Source organism: Ambystoma mexicanum, chromosome 6p (assembly GCF_040938575.1).
Source record: "Ambystoma mexicanum isolate Mex_15411 chromosome 6p, UKY_AmexF1_1, whole genome shotgun sequence".
In the NCBI taxonomy this organism is placed as follows: domain Eukaryota; kingdom Metazoa; phylum Chordata; class Amphibia; order Caudata; family Ambystomatidae; genus Ambystoma; species Ambystoma mexicanum.
Window position 1 is genome coordinate 713,637,928 of NC_090935.1, and position 19,659 is coordinate 713,657,586.

Below are 19,659 nucleotides of genomic sequence, written 5' to 3' on the forward strand. Positions count from 1 at the left end.
CAGCCGTGATTCAGCTTCATACCAATTGGAAACTTTAATCTTCTGTTCCAGGATTTCTCATTCACATCTAATTTGTTCTTGTTGCTAGAGGCTATCACTTTAGTGCAAATCTTAATTTTTATATTGACAATGGTCAATTTTATTAATTTGAGTTAACAGTTTGATAAATCTATCTGTTTTTTAAACCATTTGTCATTTTTTTAAACCAGTACCCCATCACCAGTGAACAAAGGGATGTTTACACATTTGTTGTGGAACATGAGGACATCTGCAGGAAGGAAATATAACTTGTGCTACATTATGAAAATGCCAACAAAATAAGGTTGGTGCAAAGACGCAACCATGTCGGACCCATTTTTTGAAGTTGGTTATTAGGGCATTTATTGAGCGCAGACCGAGAGTGCTTTACAACTCATAGGGGCAAAGGAGGCAGGGATACAAGGGACTGGGAAGCTAGCAATGGGGAGACTGGAGGAGACTGGGGTGTGCCATTTGGCAGCAAGGGATCTACAAGCAACTCGGGAGGAAAGAGGAGCAGATTAACCGGTCTCTGGTGAGGTGGAGAATGTGTGGACCTAGAGGCTGGAGAGGAGCCGTACCTTGAAGCGGAAGGTCATGAGCTTCTAAAATCATCCCGAAGACCAGTTAAAAGCAGAGTACCTGGTTCAACAACAATTGTTGGTAGGCCAAGCTTGGCCTTATGGAGCTGTTGAGAAATCCAGAAGCTTAAGCTGTGAAAAAGGGGCAGGCACGCAAAAATGAATGGTCTGCAATTCAGAAAGCAAACATACAACAAATCTACCAGACTTTGGCCCGCATGTGGGGGAGGCATTTGGTAAGATTTTCATAGAAATGGCAAATCTCCCTGACCAGCGTCAACCCAAGAACGTTTTGCTTTCTAGTGGGACATTTTTCCTTAATACTTAAGTGAGTGGGAACCTTTTCCCACACTCGCAGAATATTTTGACTTTTTTATGGGTGTCATTTTTAGACTCTCCATTGTATCTTAGTTATCCTCTTTAACAACTTATTGGCAATAAGTGCCTGTTGTTGCTGGGTTGCCCTAACGGCTCCACTTTTAACTTTCTCTGGCTAACCTTTTAGATAACTACAGTTCCCAAGGGTAGAAAGGATCTTTGTATTCCTTTTTACATTTTATTCTGTAAAGCCAGCACACCCCACCTTATGTGGAGTGCTGGGGAGATGCATTGTATCCCCTTTCACACTACAACTGTCACTATCCCCTTTCAGACGAAAACCACCTCCTCAGCCTCACCTCCCCCAGCCTCACTCCCTTAATTGTACTCAACGACTTTAACCTCTGTCTCTCCACCACCCACCTATCCTCGCCCCCTTTTATCAATTTTTTTTGTACTTCTCTTTCTTTAATTTAAGTTACACATTACATAACAAAACATAACATTTCGACTCTGACGGAGTCAATCAACCACAGCAAAATGCACTGGATCCTGATCTAAACTGACACAATTGTGATATGTTCCATTTAATTAGAGCTGTGGTGGTCGAGAAGAAGATTTTTTCATAACGTCAGTGTTCCTTCCTCTTCTACCCCTAATAGCAAACTCTTTGGGTCTCTAGGGACCTCTTGTCCCAACACTCTTGAGTTCATCACAGCATTGTCTGCCAGTACAGTTGGATCTGGGGACATTCCCATAATGTATGAAAGAAAGTGCCCTCCGCCTGTTTGCATCGCAAGCAATTTTTTAAATTGTATCAGCCGGAGTCTAGATGAAATGGCTTTTTCTCTGGGGTACATCAACACTGTGACCCATTCATCTGGCAGGATTCCACCCACTTGGTTTTCAGGCCTTGCAGTTCAGGCATTGCAAAGGAAGCTATTGCGTTATACATCACTGAGGTGGTTTTCCTGTGGATGCTTCTAGAACTATGTTTCTTTCTATGGGGGTGCAGTCTGGCATGTCCCTGAGGGCCGTCAGGTGAGTCTGTAATGCGTGTTGTAGTTCTGTATACCTGAATCGCTCTGTGTCTGGGAGGTGGATCGTGTAGCTAGGGTCTCAAAGGGTTGGAATTTACCATCCGCGGTTACTTCTTCTATTTTGGTTACACCAATTCATACCCAGCTCGGCCATTTCGGTAGTTTGGTTACTTCAGGGAGGTTCTCGTTTCCACATATGGGCTGTATTGGAGTAATTTTCTTGCCCCAGCCAATGTAATTATGTACTTCTGTCCATATTAGTGTCAAGTGTGCTAGTGCACATTGTTTGATATGTGTTCCCACAGGGTTCCCTCTGTCCTATTTATGACATCAGCTTTAATATGAGGCAGTTTTGCATCTCCATGTAGTATGTCATTAATCACCGCCATTTGGCTCGCCCAGTAGTATGTCTGCAGGCTGGGCAACACTATACCTCCTTCCCAGATTGATTTCTGAAGTGTGCTGAGTGCTATATGCGGGTGTCCGCCTTCCCATAATAGTTTCCTGATGGCACTTTCAATTTTGTGAAATTCAACTGCCGGGATGTGTAGGGGGGGCATTCTGAAGAATATAAAGGAAACGAGGCAGACAGTCGGTGACAAGGAGGTCCAATGTCTAACATCCTCTGTAAATCTTTCTACGATTGGCCGTAGGTTCCTTATCAAGTATTCGTTCAGGTTGTGTGATCTGTATACCTAATTAATGACTCATCTCAACCCGATGAGGGCAGTCCACCGGGACTGCATTCCCCACATTCCCAATTGGAAATAATATTGATTTGGCCCAGTTTACTCTACGGCCACTAAATTGCCCGTATCGCTCCAGTATTTGTGTCACTATGGGGCAGGAGTTAGCCGGGTCTTTCAAGTAGATCAATAGATTGTCAGCATATAGGGATACTTTATCTTCCCACCCTTTCGCCCACCGAAAACCCCCTCTGTGTGTGTGTGCGTCTCTTAAGAATCTGGCAAGGGTTCCTACTGCTATCGCAAATAGCATTGCTGATGAGGGACAGCCCTGCCTTGTTCCTTTCCCTAGTTTGAAGGACTTCGACGAACATCCGTTCCCTCTGGCTTCTGCCTCGGGGGAGCTATAGAGGAGCTTGACTCATCCCACATATTGTTCCCCAAAACAATTTTGTCGCATAATCTCCCAGAGTGCCTCCCACACTACTGAATCAAAGGCTTTCTCAAAGTCTATTACTAAGAGGGCCAGTGTGTCTTGGAGGGTCGGTGCTCTTTCCAGTGCCGAGTGCAGTCTATGCATGTTCATCCGTGTGGATCTTTGAGGCATAAATCCACATTGGTCTGGGTGGATGAGTGATGTTATGACTTGCTCTAAGCGGTTCGCTACCGCTTTTGCTAATACTTTAGTTAAACTATTTATGAGGGAGATTGGCCTATATGAGCTGCATTCTTCTGGTGGTTTATCTGGTTTGTGTATCACTATTATGGACACTTTCCTAAGATCAGCAGATAGCCAACCTTGTTGTTTCGAGTGTAGGTACCTATTTAGCAGGTGTGGTTCTATCTCGTTCGTTCCTATTCGTTTCCACGTTTCTATTGGGAAGCCGTTCCCAGACTGCAATTGGGGTCATTGCCTGGGTCAATTCCTCTTCGGTGATGTCTTGTTCTAATAGGGTTATTTGATCAGTATTAAGACAGGGAAGATTAATCTCGTTCAGTATTGCGGTGTCTATAGGATGAGTTGTGTCTTTATACAGTTTTGCGTAGTAGGCGGCGACACATTCTGCTATTTCCTGATCAGTTGGCAGCGGTTCCGCATTTTCACTATTAAGAATCCTAATTTGGCTGTGAGCTTCCTCTCTGCGTTCTAGCCATGCTAGCATTTTACCTGCTTTATCACCCGTTTCATATACCCTAGCACGCATTGTTCTATGTGCTTGTTTTGCGCAATCTAGGGCCACATTTTGCAGTCGTTTTTGGTCTAGTGTCAATCCTTGGTGTGTATCAGGTCGGTCAAATTTCAGATGGGCCTCTTCTGCTTGTTTCACCTCAATTTCTGCTTTGGCGAGTGATTCTTTGTGTTTTTTCTTATAAGCCGCGATCCAGGAGATAATTCCCCCCCTGAGTACCGGTTTATATGCTTCCCAATGTTTCCCAGGGTCATCTACCGATCCTGTGTTTATTTTGAAATATGATTGAGTAGCTGTCTGCATATGTTCCACAAAGTCTGGAAAGCCCAAGTTATAACTATTGAGCCGCCACGTTGGAGGGGAGGGGAATGGTCTCTCTGTGTTCAGCTCCATCAACACTGGGGAGTGATCTGAGATACCCCTTGGGAGCAGGGTCGCTGTGGTTGCTTTGTGTAGATCTACTGCCGGGAGGAAAAAATAGTCCAACCTCGACAGCGAGGCATGTGCTCCTGAGTGCAATGAGTATTCTCTTGTGTCGGGGTGCAAGTCTCTCCAAACATAACTTGGACCAAATGCATTTGTGAAGGTAGCTAGTTTGGTGTGAGTATTAGGGTTCCTCCCTCTTAGGTGTGATCAATCGAGTTCCACGTTCATCACTTCATTGAAGTCACCCTAAAAATCAACATTTCAGATGTATCATTGGTGATTATGTGTGTGATCTCCTCTAGCAGCTCTGTCATCAGTGGTGGTGGTGATTAGACCGCCACCATGGCCACAGTTTGATTCCATAGTGTACCTGTTATATCTACCCCCTGTGTCTTGTGATACCTTGGATAGGGTAAAGGGAAGTTGCTTGTGAATCAGAATAAGCACCCCTCGAGAGCCCATGGTGAATCCTGCGTGAATTGCTATTCGATAATTAGAGCATTTAAAGAAATTACAGGTTGTACCTGCTAGGTGAGTCTCAGTAAGGAATATTACATCCGGTTTGTGCCTATTCAGAAATTGCATGACCAGCTTCCTTTTCAGCCCATTGCCTAATCCATTCACATTCCATGTCAGGAATTTTATGGATCTCTCTGCGTGTCTAGGTATGGTCGTCATCATTCACATACATTGTCATTACTGCTTCGTGTTCACAATACGGACGGTGACCCGGCGTTCTATTGTTGCTGTACCTCTTTAAGAAACTATTTGTCTAGTGGCATCTGGATCCCTGCATCGGAGCGGGTAATAAAACCTCTTCCTCATTCCTCATTGCATCTAACCACCTCAAACAATAAATCATGCAAACTTTTCCCCCTTTTCTATACTACTCTTCTCTATTAACGGCTTCAAACAAACGCTCAACTTGCGGTCCCCCCATCCCCATACTCCTCCCCAACTTGAAGTATCTGTCGCCCAAACATTGCTAGCGACTCAGAACTTTGTTGCACGCTCAACTTAACTAATACCAACTGCCCCCACTCCAAGCAGACTTACTACTCTTGGTGAGGTTCTGATGTCCTGCGGTAGGGGCCATTGTGACCGCCGGCACTGTATTGGTTTGACGAGAACAGAGTGTTATAGTTTCTTTTCCTGTCAAGGCCCAAGCTTCGTCTCTTGTCCATCTCTATATACTCATTGTTCCCAGGTGTGGCATTGCTCGGTTGTCGACCTCAGCGGTTCATTTATTATTTCTATCCGAGCTGCCATGTGCTGATTATCGTTCTTAAGGACTTCAGGGGTCTACGTCTTCACCTTGGTCGTTCTGCCACTGTGGTATGGTGTGTCGTGCTGATCGATTCTTGTTCAGTCGCGCTCAGGGTCGTCCCCTGGGATTTGGATCATCCGCCGCCCAGTCCCCTTCGATGTGGTTTTCGGCCCATTTCCAGGCCTCTTGCGGATTAGTAAAATGCACAGTGGTGCCTTTGTGCTGGTTCCGTATCTGAGCCAGAAATAGTAGCCCGTATTTAACATTCATCACATGGAGCTTCCGCTTCAGATGTTCAAAGGACTGTCTGGCCTTCTGGACCACACGAGTGTAGTCCAGAAAGAAGGCAATTCTAGCTCCATTGTATGTGATTGTTCCCTTTTGTTCGTGCCATTTGTAGAATTGCATCCCTGTCTCGATAGTTGAGAAGCTTAGCAATGATTGTTCTCGGGGGAGGGTGGGTGCTGGAGATTGATCTGCCCGGCGGCATCCGATGGGCTCTTTCTATCGAGAAAAACTTTGAAAAGGATTTTGGCGCAAACAGGTCCTCCAACCATTGCTCCAAGAAGAGCTCAATGCTGGGCCCCTCCATCTCTTCAGGAAGGCCAAGGATGTTACGCTCACCTGGCTCCCACAGGGGCGTCGATCTGGACAGCTGCGGCCTCCACCAATGTGACGCGTAGTGCCGAGATGACGGACTGGACGGACTGGCCCACCTAGCTTCGTTTGCTTGGCCCGTAGGAATATTCTTCTGCAAATGGAGAAAGGTAATTAACCACCCGTGGAGTTGAGCGTTAACCCTCCCCCACTCCCGCTGTTCTCCCCACTGATCACCTTTGATGTCCCCTCTTATCGTCTCACCTGATGGTTTGGAAAATTGAGCTCTCCATCCTGCATTGAGCGCAGGGTGCTTACCCCTCGACCACAACGAGGATGGCTGTGCGGCCTGTAAACTTCTTCGCCCAAAAACTTTAAAGGACTGCAGGGTCAAGAGGTGGGCAGCCTACACTGTCTAGAGCTGATTCCTCACCCGCCGGCGCCGAATGTGACGAGGGGGACAGTGATAACACTATCTCCTTATCGGAGGTTGTTGACCTCTCTAAGGTGTGCTCTCGCTCCTCCGCGTCTGTCCCCGGCAAGTTCGGCTCACGCCCTACTTATGGGGATGTACACCCCGGCGACGGTGACGCACATAGAAAACATAAAGATAAACGCACAACCCACGGCACTCCTTCGTCTAAGCCAAAGAAAGCCCTAGCGCCAATGGAGACGCCGGGCCTACTTGCAGCCTCCACCGACCGTAAGGGTCGCAAGCCCACCCCGCAAACACATCCGCGACTGGGACACCCACAAATAAGGGCACTACCACCAAAACACCAGACACACCCCCTAAGAGAGCACCTTTGGCGAAGATGTCTCAGCACTGCCTAACACTGTGCAAGACGAACCCTCGATGGAGAGTTTAGTCGTCGAGAGCTTGTCTCGAATAGTCTCCACTGACGCTCAGAGACGGACGGCGAAAGAGTCGCTGAGCCCCGCTCACAAGTTCAGGGAGACGCCGAAGCAGACGGAAGGCAGGCAGAAACCTCCCACTCCGTCGAAAGAAAGGCCTAGCCCACAAGAAGGTTTCTCGGAGGGCGAAGGGAGTGTATCCTTCACGCTATGGGAGAGATCTCGACGGCTACAGGCGGAAGAGCTTCCCTTTACGCCTCCAGACCGTTCCGGGTTACCATACAATCATGTATGGACAAACTAGATAGGTTTATGTCCACCCCTGAACAGGTAACACCCAAGAGATCAAGAGTTACTTCAGGAACACCCCAGGGCCAAATACCCAAGACCATTTGATCCACTTCAAGAGGAGGCTAATACATATGACCTCACTGAAGAGGACTCTCACTTTCAGGAGGATGAAGAGTTCCTAAATATTGAGGATCAACAAAACCCTGAAGAAGGTTTTGAGGAATACCCAGACATGGATGGTGGGGGCTTCGAAGAAGACCCAGACGGAGGTGGCTCACAACCTTGGCAGTCTCCAGGAGCGTCAACAGACCCTGACGTTCTGGATCTGTCCTCCCCTCAAACCCCACCAGTCAGAAACCCGTCACCTATAAACGACCAACCCACTTTTAATGCGCTACTGCGTAAAGCAGCAGCACATTTTGAAATTGATACAGGAGAAATGACTCCAGAAATAGACTTTGTGGAGAAAATCATGAGAAACCACCTACTAGTCAGGCCATTCCCCTTCTCGCCTCAGTCAAGAGGCGATTGGCGATTACGAGAAGACATCGTCTCCAATTTTTTCGCACAATGGGGCTTCCCAGAAATAGATCTGTTTGCAACTCTGGAGAACACCCAATGCCAAGATTACGCCTCCAGGTACCCCCAGAACCACTCCAAGTGGAACGGTCTCTGGATAACATGGTCAGGGAAATTTGTTTACGCTTTTCCCCCCCCGACTCCCCTACTCAACAAGATAGTGCACAAGATGCACCAGGAACCAGTTACCATGCTATTGGTGGCCCCTATGTGGGCCCAGCAACACTGGTTCGCTCACCTAATGGAGATATCTCTGTCTCCACCGGTGGTACTTCCCTGCCCGTACAACATGCTGTCACAGGACAGGGCCAGGACGCTGCACTCATGCCCACAGAAACTCAATTTAGCAGCCTGGCTCGTGAGGCCATAGAATTCCGACATTTGCAACTCCCTCCGAGATGCATGGACATCCTTAAAGAGGCAAGGAAACCGAACACTCGTTACTGCTACTCTAGCAAGTGGTAACGGTTCGTCATCTTGTGTAGGGCTAAAAGCATCAACCCCGTTGACTGCTCGCTCGCACACATTGTTCTTTACCTAACTCACTTATTAAACTCAGGGCTGGTCTTTAATTCTATTAAAGTTCACCTAGCTGCACTTTCCGCATACACTACGTCTCAACATAAAGTGTCATGGTGGAAAGTTCCAGTTATCAAACCCTTCATGGAGGGAGTGAAAAGGATCCACCCTCCTATATCTAACCCAGCTCCCGGTTGGGACCTAAATGTGGTACTAACCAGGCTTATGGGCTCCCCATTCGAACCGAAGCACAATGCAACACTTAAGAACCTCACTCTTAAAACTGCTTTCTTAATAGCTATCACCTCCATTAGGAGAGTAAGTGAACTACAAGCGCTCTCTATACTAGATCCCTTTGTAACAGTTCACAAAGATAAGGTGGTTCTACGCATGCATCCTAGGTTTGCACCGAAATTAATTTCTAAATTCCTTGTCAACCAGTCTATAGAACTACCAACGTTCTTTCAAAACCCATTAAACTTGGGAGAAAAAAGCCTGCATACACTTGATGTGCGCAGAGCTGTCATGTTTTATACGGAAAGAACTAGACCACTGAGAGAGACTAGTCAGTTATTTGTCTCGGTGGCGGCAGGAAGAGAAGGAGATGCAGTTTCAAAATCCACTATATCTAGATGGATTGTCCAATGCATCACTCTCTATTACTCTTGCAAAGAAAGAACTACCCTTCAAGCTAAGAGCACATTCTACTCGAGGCACCGGGGCTTCCATCGCATTCATTGCAAATGTCCCTCTTGAGTCCATTTGCAAAGCGGCAACCTGGAGTTCTGTACACACCTTTACAAAACACTATTGTCTAGATGCCCATTCTAGATCTGATTCCCAGGTGGGACAAGCAGTATTAAGACATCTTTTCTCTACTGTTCCTTCTCACAACCCACCTCGAACTACGGGTACTGCTTGCTAGTCTATGCAGAGCATGTGATTCTAAGCAGATTAACAAGCATCAGAAGACCTGCATTAATTACTGTAAAAGCATTTCTGATGATTGTATCTGCTTAGTTTCACATGCGCCCACCCTTCCTCCCCGCTCGGATGGAAGGAACATGGACGTCTTATTACTGTCTCTCTTTTCTGTACTCACTCACGTCTAAGAAGGCTCCCTCAGGGCAGAAAAAATACAAACAGAGGGACCTCGACGCGTGAGGCATTTTGGGTACACTGCACGTCACTATAGGGATAGTGTTACAGACACGCCTATGTCAACGTCCCCTTTTCGACTACGAAAAACAAAATGCAACACTCCGCAATGACCACTGGATGTCGGACTATGCACAGCATGTGAATCTAAGCAGATTCAATCATCAGAAATGCTTTTACAGTAAGTATGCATGTCATATCGGGTACTCCCAGCCATCCTTGAGCTTTGCCCCGGGTCATTATTCGTTTGTCAATGCAAGGCTTTTCCCCCCCAGATAAATTCCTGAAATTTCTTTTGTACGTCCACTAGTACTGGGCCCGGGATACGGGTCGGTAATGCTGTGTAGTAGTATAGCCATCTAGGGATCAGATTAATTATTATGGCGGTAATACGCCCGACCCAGGAGATTTCTTGGGATGACTAGTTCTTTAGGTCCTTTTTAAAGTCTTGGATCAGTTGTGGGAAGTTGGCTGCGTACAATCGGGACGGGTCTTTAGTGATATATACCCCCAGGTGTTCGATTGCGTCCTTTGCTCATGGGATCGGCATTAGGGGACTAAGGTTGGTTCTTTCCTGTTTAGAGATATTGATAGCCAGGGCTGATGACTTGTCTAGGTTTATTCTGAACCCTGATAGGGCCCCAAACTCTTTAATCTCCTCCCATAAGGCCTCCAGGGATGATGCCAGGTTTGACGCTGTTAATACGTCATCTGTGAATAATGCAAGTTTATATTCGCGGTTTCCCACCGTAACCCCCACCCTATCCTTTTGTTCTGTCTAATTTTGGCTACGAAGGGCTCCATGGATAAAGCGAAAAATCAAAGGGGAGAGTGGGCACCCTGTCTAGTGCCCCTTGATATATGTATTGCCTCGGATCTGGTGCCATTAACCCGCAATTGTTTAGTGGGAGTTTGGTAATTGGCCATTACCCCTGTGATGAAATTTGGGCCAAAGCCAAAGTGTTTCAAGATCGCCCAGAGGTACCCCCAATCCACCAAGTCGAAGGCTTTATGAGCATCTAGGGAAATCACTGCCATATTGTCCCCAGATCTATGGGCACTTTCTATGATGTCTATTGTTCTCCAAATGTTGTTGTGAGTTCCCCTCCCCGGTATAAAACCCGTCACAATGTAACAAAGCTTAATTACATTTCTTTGAAATTTCTATTAAATGCAAACAGAAACAAATGTTTGAATTTGTTAGAAATGCCCAATACTCCAATGGCCTACAAAAACCAAATAAAAATGAATGTGTAATGAAAACAAGATGCAGAACACAACCACCCAGAACTCGCAAAGTGAGAAAACAAGGAGCAGTTGACAAGTCACCACCACAAATGTGCCAACAAAGGCATGTGCAGTGAACAAATAAATTGCGAACTAAAGTAAGACACAAATGCCTAACAGAAAATGCATATTGGGCCACGCTTGTGTGTTGAGCCAGCACCTAACCTGTGTCTGAAATTCATAGTGCCACATGGGCAAACAAATAGATGGGCCAGAAAGTTAGCAAAATGTCAGATACCAACTCGAGTTTTGGCTACAACAGGCCAAATGTGTTTCAAAGGGCTCCGCCTTCCTAACTGCAGAAAAGTTGATGAGAGATTAGGCAGGTGCTGGACTCCTACCAGAAAATCATTTTATTTGTTTTGTTTCAAAAGATATTGGAAGAAAAACAGCCACGCATCTGAACGATCTGGGTCCCCGACTTTTTTCAAGGAGAGATCTATATAACCGCAGTAGAAAAGGTTTGATGGAAGTTGTGGCAGTCACAACTTCTGCAAGCGATAATTGTTCCCTTCTCTTTGCATTCACCGTAAGGCTTACATCCAAAAGCCGGTGCGTGTGTACTTGGCCGCTGCCTGGATTGACTGATGGCTACACCTGAGACCACCTCCAAATTGATAGCGGTGAATACATGTCCTTTCTACATTACTTGATTTGGCCATGAAACAGTTGCAAAACAATGTTATTTGAGGACTGAGATTTGTAGTCATTGGCTAGGCAAACCTTGACTATTTGGCAATTCATTAATAGAGAGATTAATGTGAGGTAGGACAAGTAATTGAATGACTTGGAGGTCATTTTTATTAGAAGTATCGTTTTACAATGACATGATAACAAAGAGGGTTTTCTTTTAGTTGATTTTTGATCATTTATAACCATGGGTTTAGCTTGTTAGAATTGATGTAGAAACAATGACATTGTTGATGATGTTGTAGAAAATAAGTGTTTTTATTTCTGATCTAAATCATACAAAAATGTTTTAATGAATGTGATTATTCTTTGGGTTTTTTTTGTTAAAAAGTTTATGCACTAACCTAAACACTTTAATAATTACAGCAAAAGGTATATCTTACAGGGATCCACAGTTGTAATTTATTTTAGATCTCATTAATCTCTTCTGCCTTAAAATCTCCATGACGGCACTTGTTTATGCTTTCCTGAAAAGTCTTTGACGGAAGAAATGTTTCATATATTAGCATTGACACACAGATGTATTTCTTAGGAGAGAATAGTGCATTCTAACAATTCTCATTCAATATGGCTTTTTTCAAAAAGTTGTTAAATATATTTGCAGTGGGAACCTTCCAGCTTTATCGATTCTTCCCTGAATTGACTTCCAGATTATTGACAGTTACCCCTTTGTATATCAACTTAGGAAAAAATGCAATGATCCCTGTATTCATTTGCAGCAATCTGCAAATGGGTTCCATCCTTAAATAATGGATGTGCTAGATCCTCGTGGCCAAGTTGAACACGCTGGCAAATCGCCCTCAAATTCTCCATTCAACCAGTGTAAATCCCAGTTCTGCATCAGACCCAGCCATGCGTCACCTCTTTCATTGAGGTTCTTTTTTTGGCCGTAATTGATCTATGTCCCCATCATCCATACAATTACAATCGCCCACTATTAAAATCCCTCCATGGGTCTGATCGTTCCACCATTTATCCATTATGCTCTCAATAGAGTCAAGAAATATCTGTGTGCCAATGCTAATCTGGTTCCAATATACATTTATTACTAAAATGGATCTGTACCTGGGAAGATATCAGGATCCCATATTAACATAATCGCCTTTATGAATGAATTTGGCTGTTTCCATAAACCAGCTGTTACACCAATATTATGTTTAACACCAAAGAAAAGACCCCCCTTTGGGTCTACCCATTGAACCTTTTATTGCTGGATTTCAGAATAGCACACAATTTTCAGAAAAAGTAATTCACAAAGCCATGTTTCCGGGAACATAAAGATATGGTACTCATTAAAATCCCAATAATCCAAGCTATTTTGCGCAAGAGGTGGGTGAACCCTCTGGTATTCCTTGAAGCTAGCACAATTTTATTCTTAATTCTTACTTTACTTTTTTGTTATTGTTGTTTGACTTTAAAGCCCCTGCCAACCAAGACCAATCCACTTTTCAGGCTAATGCTGGAGGTATATACTAGATCCATTATATTTTTCCTTGGTTCCTTCGGCTGAACATGTCACCTTAATCGGAGGGCAATTACTAAAGTCCAAATCACTAGCACTTTCTTCCTTATTTAAATCGTTCTTTTTAACATGCAGGCTCCAATAATCACCTTCTGTCAAATAATACCCAAAAGAAAGTAATTGAGAGGCACCTACTAATACCTGTGTAGCTAAACAGGAATTAGCATGCATAAATACTGTCTAAGATTTTATTGTCCACAAATTCATGCAAGGCAATATCCTTTGATGTAATTGCCCCAATATATCCCAATAATAAACATCTGGGCGGAAGGCCAATCGGATTTCCAATACTTTCCCCCCTAAACCTTTTCTCCTCCATGCCAGTTATATTGCTCTTCAATGAAGCCTTTTTAATTAGCATGCTTCGTTTATGCTCTAATGTCAAAAAGGTGAATCATTATCCTTTGTCAATTCTAGTTGCTTGATTAGGCTGAGCTGGTGGAACTGTTAATGCCACATCAAGTTTGCCGCCATCTCTACATTATGTTGATCTGATAATCTATAATTTGTTGCTGACAAGGGAGAATCTTCACAAGAATAAACTAACATTTTTCAAATCCTCTTCCCCCATCAGCATTTACTTCCTCACTATGTTGCAAATCCTTATTCCGGTCTTGATTACTCACTTGCGATCGTACCAACATTCTTTTCTTATGTTTTGTAGCTAGGTTTTTTGTAGTGTCTATAAAGGGGAGTTAAGGACCTTAAAAATATTGGTGGTGCATTCTTGAAAACTCCACTAAAATTTTTGTGGACCTGCCTTGCCTTTCGCCTTCAATTCCTAGTTATTTTTCCACCCCGTGAACTGATCCATCCAATATTATTCCCTCTGTGTTATCACCTTGCACATCCGAAATTACATCCATAGTAATATTATTGGGGTCTGTATTAACAATAAGAAATTTGTCTCCATTCGTTTCAATAAATGCATACCTACCATAATTATCAGACTACCTAACATTCACATTCTGTAAATCACATGCAACTGTAATTGAACGCCTTTCGTTTACATTAGCAACTTTCAAGACTAACTCAGTGGTCTGTTATGCCCTTGAAACACCATCCTGCGGTTCCATATACAAATCTCTCATTGGGGATGCAGGTTCCCCCCACACACTTGTTGCTGGATTTAGCCACTATGAAGCCTTCTAAAATGCTACTTTAGTTCAAGTATTTTAAACTGCTGTTTGCTCACTTGTATTAAAGTGTATTATAGGTACGTACTAACTAATTCAATACAAAGTTAAATGTAGCTAATGTAGTTGCACCAAAAGGAAAACCCAATTGTTTTCATTCTTATAAATTGGGTACACAAGAGTTTGGAGACATAGAACGTGTGGAAAGAGGAACAGGAAGACCTGTTTGAACCTTAATGGGAGTTATAAACCGCAGGCAAAGTTAGTAGTGAAGATGGTAGATGTCCAGTTTCCAGAATAATTAGCGGATTAGTTATCAACAACAATGGGAGAATGAGCCACATTTTTCTACTTAATATTTTGCCTCACTACGAGTCCAAACATGAATTGCCAGCCCTATGTCTAGCACTCAATTCTAAGCAATTGACCTTCTTATTACTCCAAAATGCCAAAATTAACACCTGTAGTCAACGGAGGATGGTCATATTCTTTTCAAGAATGCCTTTCCTTTTCCCCTCTTTGTTCCCTTGGGCTTGCCGTCACTATCTCAATCCTGCGCTATGGACAGGACTCCATTTTGATTTTGTCCTCCTTGTAAGGCGAACACGCACTGCCAGAGCAATAATTGTCTTCCCCTTGACCACAACGAGACATCCTATACAGCCTGTAAACTCCTACGGCCTAAGACTATTAAGGAGCGCAGTTTGAAGCGGTGGGCGCCCTACGGTATGTCGCAGGCTGAAAGTAATTCTCCCGCTGCCACAGCCGCAGAGTGTGATGAAGGGATTAGCAATGACCAAGGGTCCACTTTGGAAGCCATTGACCTGACCGCTGAGAGTTCTCGATCCCCAGCGTACGTCCCAGGCCTGATAGGCACGACTTGAGTCCTGCTATGGGGACTATACATCCTGGCAACAGGGACGCATCCTTTTCCCACACTAAGCACACAACCCACAGTTCTGCTTCGGTGTACAGTCGAAGCACTCCAAAGCACCAACGGGCACGTCACATATTTCGGCAGTGCCCGCCAATCCTTGTGACCGGCAGCCCTCCCCACAACCGCGACAGTGTCCGGGCAGTCCAAAAGTAAGGGCGCTAGCACCAAATCACACGCGGCTGTCGAGGCGCTTCAGAAGAAGGCTCGGACACCGCTTAAGGCCCCAGTGGCGCCGAAATCTCCCGCGCAGCCACAGGCTCAACGATCGGAGCTCCCTGTAAGCCCCGAGCATCAGCAATAGTATCGCGAGGATCATCTCAGCAGTTAAACAAAAGGAACAGTCAAAACAGATGTCGAAAGACTAAGAACGGCCTAAAGACGCATATAAAAACCTGTCGCAACAGCCGGAGCCTCAGAGTACTCTGAGAGCCCTTTGTCTTTATCCAAGACTTTGGAAGAAAAATCTTGGCGTTCTGCAGAGGAAAATAGTCAAGATGATCCCTTTCCTCCCCTAGACTCCTCTGGTTCATCATCATGGACCAGGGAGAAGTTTGAGGGGTACATAAACAGACTGGAGAAGTTGGTTGACTTCTCAGAGAGGTTTGCTCCCAAGAGGCCTGGCGAGGAACTTCCTTGTACACCTATGGCTACGTTTCAGAGGACCTTTGAGGATCCTCATGGAGTGAATGTTTGACTTTACTGATGACGAGGTGCCTATCAATACCTACATACAGGATGATGATTTCTTTGGGGACCCTACTGATGACCCTGCTTATCCAATGGATAATTGGGAAGACAGCCATCCGATTGATCAACCTTGGGCTTCCCCTACTCCTACCCAGGTCCATGATGTACTGTGTATGGATTACCCTCCTACTATTCGAGTCAGCCAGGCCTCTAAAGAAGGCGGCTGAACATTTTCAAATCACCACACACTAGGTTGTGCAGGATTTGGATTTTGTAGAGGACATACTGAAGGAAAAGCCTCCTGCCAGTCAGGCCATTCCCTTACTGAACTCCCAAGAGACCTCTGGCGCCCTCATTGTTAACACCTGCTCAGACCAGAGCAGTTAATCCCAGGGTAGAGAGGTTGTTTCGCCCTTCTCCTACCGACCCCCTTTACATTAAAGGGCATGCCACTCCAGATTCCCTGGTAGGTACGACTACGAGAAAGTGGGCAGGTGTCCCCCTGTCTACAGGTGAGGCACCACCTGATAAAGAAGGCAAAATGTTGCATCCACTGGGAAAAAAGGTTACGGCTGCTGGTGCATTCGCCACCCGAATAGCCAACACCACTCTGTTGGCTAGCTACTCGGATGTACAGTGGAACCTACTGCAAGAGGGCCTTCAAGAGGTCCCCGAACCAGTGCGGGCTAAACTGCTGGCGATTGTATCGGAAGGCAAGAGAGTCAACCACAACATTCTTAAGAACACTTTGGATGCTGCTGAAACAGAGGGAAGGACCTTGGCCCAGGGTAAACTACTTAAACGGCACGCCTGATTGAGGAACTCTAGTTTTAAGCCTGAAACCCAAGCAGCCTTAATTAATAAGCCAGTTGAGGAAACCAACTTGTTCAGCAAGGCCGTGGATGAAGCACTTGAGAAAGCTAAGAAAGAACATGAGACTCAAGACCTTAAACCAGATTACTCAATGTCCTTCCCAACAGAGAGGGGCCGGCTCCCGTTCCTTTCGTGGGTAATCTCGCAACCAGTATGGTTCAGGAAACTGGTCATCGGGACAAGGATCCAACACCACCACCACCACCACGTATCCACCTAGAGGACAAAGGAGTGGAAAGGTTAGAGGCCGGAATTCCACCCCCTGAGGCTTCCCGGCCTCAAGTCTGAAATGACCCTCAGATCCGGATCCCCTCCCATGCCACCCCGGTCGTGGGACGATTAACATCATTCCTTCATGCATGGGAGGGGATAACAGACCATTGGGTGCAAAAGACAGTCGCCCATGGGTACTGCATAGAACTTTTCCTACCACCTCATTTCAGACCGCCAAAATCAAGATGCCGGAACACCTACGCATCCTGCTACAAGAGGTTGAGATCCTGCAGGAAAAGGGTGCAATAGAGGTCATCCCTCTTCTACAGGTAAACAAGGGTATTTATTCAGTGTACTTCCTTCTACACAAAAAGGATCTCACCACACGCCCTGTGCTAGACTTGCGCCCAGCCAACAAGTTTGTCAAACCTCAAAAGTTTTGTATGGTCACGTTGCAGGAAGTAATCCCTCTGTTGAAACAGGGGGATTACATGGCAACACTGGACATGAACGATGCATACTTTCATATTTCAATGGTGCGGCACGCATAAAATATCTAAGGTTCATGATAGAAGACAAGCACTATCAGTTCAAAGTACCCCTTCGGCATTGCCTCAGAGCCAAGGGTGTTTACGAAGGTACTGGCAGTGGCAGCAGCACACCTGAATCCGCACCGGTTTACCCTTATCTTGACGACTGGCTCATAACGGGGGATTCCTAAGGATCATGCCTGTTGAACACTCAAAGGATGATAGACATCTTATTCAGCCTGGAATTCTCCATCAATGAGAAGAAATCCATCCTAGACCCCAGTGAATTCAAACAGTTCCTAGGGGCTCTAATTCGAACAGAAGATGGCCTTGTCTTCCCCTCCAACAAGAGGGTTCAAAACATGCTGTTTCAGATCCCTCAATATGTAGCCGGTCCAGAGGTGACGGTACACAAAGAAACCTGTGTAGTTCCCTTAGGGACCACTGCAACAAGTTTAAGACTACAGGTGTTAGCAGTAAACCCAATTGGTAGCAGTCTGCACCACCCAGATTTACCTGGTAGCTGTGGCTGAGCAGTCAGACTTCTCTCAAGAAGAGTTAGGCAGTATAGAGTATACACAATAGGGTTAAAAATACAGTAGTACAAGCAAACACTGACCAGAGCTTTGCTATAAAAGTATATAATTATTTGTTTAAAAACACACTTGTAAAAATACACTGGCACTAATATGTCAAGCAAGTTCAAAATGTCACTAGAAATATATACACCTCCCTAATTAATTGACAAGTCTAGGTTAGTACACCGCTTATTTAGCAAAAACAGAGGTGAGCGCGTAACCATAGATGGCACTCCAATAATTATTTAAAAAGGGAGAGAAAAGGCAGAAATAGGAAAACCACACAATACCAACACTTTTAAAGAACCACAGCAAGTCAAGAAAGGCAGGGTCTAGTGTAGAGCAAAAAGTTCATAGGCCAGGCCCACTCTTGGAGAGAGCAAGGCGGAATGTGCCCAAGATCACACAGTGGAAATGCACTAAAAGTCTTTGCAGGAAAGTCAAAAAGAGGTTGGATCAAGTTAGAAAGGTAATGTTAACGGGTCTGAGGTCACCCCAGGATAGAGAGTCAAGGATTTACGGGACATCTTGAACAGTCTGTTGCAAGGGAGACCAGGCCGGACACAGTACCTGAAATGGTGAGAAAGCTCCAGCGGGGGCAGTTGTTCCTGGCAGAGGGTGCAAGTCGGTGCTTCGGCCATGGGGAAGTGAAAATCTCGACGTGGAGGAAAGCTGGAGGTCGTTGCACTGCCAGGGAAGAAACCAGCCACGGAGTTTCCCGGTTAAAAGGTACTACCCTTTTATTCGCGGTAGTGGTGAAGCGTGGCTATCCGGCCGCCGGGGTGCTTGGCACGGGCGATTCGACCACGAGACAATCCAGGAAGGCGAAAAAGGCGAACTGGTTGGTACCACCAGCTCAAACGGAAGAAGACTCTCCTGGAAGAAGATCTTCTCTGTCGTCGGGAAAGTGGTGAGTTTCGTACAGCAGGGCTCCACTGTGGTGTTGTAGATGGCTCAGCTTCTCCCCTCTTCGGATTCTTTAGGTCCTGTGGCGACTTCTGAAGTTCCAGTCCCCAAAGCCCTGCTTTTATGCAGCAAAACCCCCATTCACCAGCTTAGCTGTCAATCAAACATGCTAAGTGCTGAGCCGGGCGGCTCACCACTTTGCCAATCACACGAGTGCGACTTGAGTTGCAACGGCAACTCAGTCCAGGGTGCCTATGCCCTCCTCCCACACATCCTTTAGACCCTGACAGAGTGGCATCACTTTTGGAGGCTTCTGTGCAGAAGCCCGCCAAAAGTGGAACAAAGGGCTCGACTTGGTTGGAGTTACAGAGGCAAACACAAACGCCATTTTAAAACCGAGTCCTGGCAAAAAGACCCAACCGGGGAATAAATATTAAATAAATAACCCCAACCCGGCGGGATCTTTAACATTGCACCAAAAAAGTGGTGCGTTTAAAATGAATGGGAAAATCCCATCGGAAATATTCCGGTGGAATATTTCGCGTGGTAACTACTGCCACCAGCCAGAAACTCGACAAGGGGGGGACTGGACAGGGCCCCCTTGAAAAACAGACACAGGGGCAATCGAATTACCCCTACCAGTACTTCCACAATATGATGGTTTGTACTGGTTCAGTTCACAATTTAAGACTAGTAAAGTCAATGGTGACTTTACATGCCCTGGGAGACAGTAGTCAGTCCCAGGGTATGGAGTCTGTTTGGGGGTCACTATGAC

At 45.5% G+C, this 19,659-nt stretch overlaps 1 protein-coding gene across 4 annotated transcripts in view; it reads left to right on the forward strand.

Annotated features, from left to right (window-relative positions):
* RASA1 (RAS p21 protein activator 1) overlaps window positions 1-19,659 on the forward strand; it is a 1,760,251-nt gene that overhangs the window by 286,239 nt on the left and 1,454,353 nt on the right. The window lies entirely within an intron of this gene.